Source organism: Dioscorea cayenensis, chromosome 12 (assembly GCF_009730915.1).
Source record: "Dioscorea cayenensis subsp. rotundata cultivar TDr96_F1 chromosome 12, TDr96_F1_v2_PseudoChromosome.rev07_lg8_w22 25.fasta, whole genome shotgun sequence".
NCBI classification, from domain to species: domain Eukaryota; kingdom Viridiplantae; phylum Streptophyta; class Magnoliopsida; order Dioscoreales; family Dioscoreaceae; genus Dioscorea; species Dioscorea cayenensis.
The window spans coordinates 5,319,849-5,325,030 of NC_052482.1; positions in this window are offsets into that span (position 1 = coordinate 5,319,849).

Sequence of the window (5,182 nt, forward strand, 5' to 3'; positions counted from 1 at the left end):
GTGTGTGTGTGTGGGGGGGGTAAAAAGCAAATTCGTAGGCTTTTGAAGCAAAATATGTTAAGTTACAGAATCAAAGCTTCAGCACAGCTTACAACGGTCGTGACAACATCTCACCCTGGCCGTTGTATACACTCACCACTGCGGTTATCAAGCAGTGGCAGCATCAAACAACTGGAAGCAACACATAAACTGCAACAACCTTACAATGGTCATTGTAAAAACCCATTATGCCCGTGATCTCACCAGATAACACGCAGAGAGCTTTGCTAGGACGCGACTTGGAGCCCAAGTAATAACTTACTCATCATGGGCATCACCACTCCCATCAGTGGAGGAATCAATTCTATAAATACCCTAGTTTTGTCTGAATTCGGGGAGATTCTTTTGCCAAATAAGGTAGGGCAGCCGGAGTTCTAGAGATTTGAGCAACTAGAGACAACTTTGAAGCATATTTCAGCAGATTCTAGTGAGTTTCTCAAAGGCAATTCAACGATCATTGTTAGAGGAGAGCGTGTGAAAAGATTCAGCCGCATCTTATCAATCTTGGGATCCTCTCAACCTCAACCTTTGGGGACCTATTACAGGGATTTAGTCTAAGATTTCTTTTGATATATTTTCCTGTGGATGATTGCTATTAATTGGTTTATATTATTTTACATCCATTAGAGGACCCCAATTTGAGAGGAATTGTATGTCTAGGTATTCTAATTATTGTTTGTGAACCTTGATTGATATATTCAATAAATCTTTCTTATTTCTATAAATCATTGCATACTTGCTTAATGATAATTTGTTGATGTGGATGAGGAAAATATGCCCCACATTAGAAGACCTATGCCATGTTAGATCTATGTATGCTCTAAGAGTTTAGGTTTTGCTAGATTTCTTGATTATGGATTGATTGCTCTTAGGCTTAGGGTTTGATTTGTTTATTCTAGAGGAATTCTCGTACTTAAGGAAAACATAAGAGGTTGGGATGGGAAGATATTTCACCTTAAGTTCTTAGTGATTTAGACCTAGTTGCAAGAGATTGGGACTAGTAGATCTTCAAATTCTTTCGGCCCAATTCTCGAATACGAATGTCGTACTCAATGCCTATCATAAATATTAATCAAGAAAACTATCATACGACCACCCACGATCCTTCCAATTATGCTTAACAATTTTCCAATTGTATTGTGCAATAAATTGTAGAAGTAACTACACAAAGAACATCCCTCCGATTGCAGATATCCCTTCAATTGAGAGCTTTAATCATTCTGTAAACCATGTCGTCTCTTCCAGATTGCAGATATCCCTCCGATTGAGAGACATACACTTCTTCTTGGAGATCGTCTTTGAGAAACGGCGACTTCACATCAAATTACAAAATAGCCCATCTATTCTCTGCAGCTATATAGCCAGAAACAATTTATGCAATAATTTTGATATATATCTTTTGAGCTAATTAATATGATGTATATATTTTTGTTATGAAAGGAAATATTACAATTTTGTTGATAGAAGATTTAAGTTGACTAGCAGAGAGACCATTAAAGCGCTAAACATTATCAAAGAACCATTACCTTATCTAAAATGATGTGGCACATAAATCCCCATGGTATTCTCACTCGTCATGTGGCCAGATCTTTCCGAACATCATGAACGTGCCATGTCAGTCATGTACTTAACTCAGGGACCCGATCGAATAAATCAATGTTTTTTGTTGCCTTGAAACTTATCTCAACTTTGTTCCCAGAACAATAAAAATTAGACCAATAATATCTAGCATGCATAGGGAATCTCATACATTTAATGGGAGCAAAAGTAAACATGTATCCATCTAACTCATGGGATCTTTATGTTTGATAAAAATCAACAAACTACACCTTCGGCTACTTCCAGAATGATACTTTCGAGAAGCATTTAATAAAAACAATTTGAAAACTTTTGCTTCTTATGTTTCTTTCAGATTGACCTTATCAAAATTCTCACTTTAAGTAGACTAATATATCTTCAAATAACAAAAACTTGGAGACGTTGGATTACCAAAAACTTGAGCTCAGAATCAGAAACAACTGCTGTCGAATTTCCTTATTAGTACGAAGAAAAACTGAGAGAGAGAGAGAGAGAGAGAGAAGAAACAAAAGGTGGGGAAACAGCAGTTGCAACTACCAAAACACTAAAACGAAGTAGTACCACAAAGGGTACTCAAAGATCACTTGCAGAGGCTTTCTTCTTGGAATCCAAGGTTGTGGGACGGCGAGGGAGAGCCTCAGGAGTGCCCATTTTAGTCTTTGGAGTAACATCTTTAGCAACAACTCCAACTTTGGAGTTGTGAGCTTGGTTGGTCAGTCCGGTGAACTCATGAGTTGAAGTAGCTCCGCTTGTCGGCACGTCTTCCGTGACGTCTAAGTTGGCGGGAAGAGCTTGGGAAGCTTGACGACGGTGACGAGACATTGGTGAGGATTAGAGAAGACGGGGTTGAGGTGGTGGGAGTTTATTTAGAGGAAGATGTTGGTAGGTTAAGTACAATGTTTGCTGCAATGTAGTAATGGGGCGCATGGTAATTAAGTGCCTTTTTGCGGACACCATTTTGTAGGAGGAAGTTTTATGTATTTTACTAAATGGTGTCCGCAAAGAGGCACATAAATTAGTAGGTATGTGTCCAGTGACAATTAAATGAATTGGAGAGCATGTACTGTTTTTTTCTTTTTAGTTAATAACATGTACAAACTACCATATACATGTGTCACACCTCAATATGTATGGAACGTAAATTCTAAACTTTTTTTATCTTTTGCGTGAGAATTAAATATTTTACTGTTTGTTTTTATAAAAAATATTTCAATTTAAAAAATGATATTTTTTATTTATAAAATAATTTTTTTTCAAAAAATCACCAAATTACATTCATTATCTAAAAAAACATTATTTAAAATTTGAAAGTTTTGCTACTTGTTTATTTTGGCAGGAAATAGCAATTGTTACTGCCTCAGAGATGGGGCAATCACTATATAATAATTTTATAAAAATTTAATAATTAATTTTTTTAAAATTTAATAATTAATTTTTTAAAATTAATTAAAATTAATAAAAATAAATATGATTTATTTTTATTTTTAGTTTTTGAACCTTCGATTTCTTAAGACGAGATATGGTACTTGATATGACATAAGTTTTTGCGACTCGGACTAACTTTTATTGATAAGTTTTAAGTTTTATTAGTATTAACTAAGTATTAGTAGAAAAAAATTTTGTTTTAGATTTCTCTAACCCCACACATTTATCCTTCTAACCAAATATTTTCTCAAGTTGTTTTTCAAACCATTGAAATTGAATGAGAAAATGTGGATATATAATAAGTTGTGGATCGAACTCTCAACCTCATATTTGGGAATGAAAAATGAAATGAGTAAATTTTTGAGGTCACTGTGTTTTAGCCAATTTTCACTTTAGTCACTATTTTTCAATTTGTATCAAAGAGTTCACCAGAATTCGGTTTCATTTCACCGAGCGGGCACTCTTGTTTTTCCAGCCAAATTTATCTGTTGTGGCAACTGGAGATGCCACATCACATTAAATTAATCATTTCTTCACCCAGCTAGATTGGACACGTCAGCTTAGTTCCAAGTCATTTTAACTAATGTACGTAGCATACACAGTCAGGGTACAGTCATCGTCTTCATTTTTCCCCTCTTTCCCTTATTTCGTGAGAGGGTCTTGTACCCGACCCCACAATCCCTTAACTTACAACCGATCATCTAAGAAGCGAAACCCCGTTGTGATCACCGGAGAGTTATTGGGAAACAGGGAGAAGGAGAGGGAGGGGTCTAACTTCTGCATTTGCAGACGATTGGAGTTAGGGCACGGAGGTGACAGCCATCTCTGTACACCATGGTGAGAGGTTGGCGGGTAAGAGGTGCGTAAGATGAAGCTCCAGTATATTGTAAGTCACATTACCTCCTTGTTTTGTACATTGATTTGCGCAAGATGAAGCGCTAGTGGGAATGTGTTAAATCTTTGAAAGATGTTCAAATTTTTTTAAGAAGATTATCGACGAACATGTTAAACTTGGTTTTTGTGGAACTTATTACATACATAGTTGTTTTTGTTACACTTGTGAACATTTTTAAAAAGTATGGCATAGATGATTTTTTAGGGGTGTTGTCTCTTGTGATTAAACACTACTTTACAAATTACCTAATCCTTAATGGGTTGTGAATTGAAAATTATCAGTGATATTGTATTTTATTGATAGTTGATAATTGATAGTTGATAGTTGTGTAGCCCTTTGAATTGATGAGGCAAAATAATTTTTTAGGGTTATTATTATATGATTAATTTTTTTAACACACTTTGCTTTGATGTTGTCAGTACCAATTGCTAAATATTTCTCAATACATATGTTCTATAGGATGGGTGACATTCAAAATAGGAGTAAGTATAGGATGACAGGTGTTGTGGACTTTTGTGATGGTGATTACTTATCCAGATAGAGCTTGAACATATGGCCCTTGAGTTGAGAATTTACACAGAGGGATGCAATTTTTGGTTCTGTGAAAGCAGCGGTGGCATGAGAGAAATAAAAAGTGATTCAGATGTCATTAGAATGACTTCGAATGTGGGCCAGAGTAGGCATATAAGTATTTATGTAAAGATATTGAAGGAGGTCCAAGTACAACAATCTGATCATTTACATGAAGATATTGAAGAAGAGGAAGGCAATGAAGATGTGCAGGAGGTCCAAGTACAACAATCTGGTCATTTAGATGAAGATACTGGAAGAAGAAGAAGAAGAAGAAGAAGAAGAAGAAGAAGAAGAAGAAGTGAATGAAGTTGTGCAAGAACATGAATCAGAAGACATTGATCCAGTTGATAAAGTTCCGGAAGAACATGTGCAGGAACATGAATCACATCATGTTAATCATTTGAATAAAGATCCTGAAGAACATGTGCAAGAACATGAATCACATCATGTTAATCATTTGAATAAAGACCCTGAAGAAGATGTAGGCAATGAAGGTGGACAGGGCCATGTAGATGAAGATCCTAAAGATGAGAAAGCCAATGGGAGTGATATTCATGACTCTGACTATAGTTTAAATAGTGAAGAGGATGATGGTGGGGTTGATAGTAATGAAGACTGTGCTGATGGGCCTAAGGAAACTATCCAAGAGGAAACTAGTAGAGAAGAAGATGT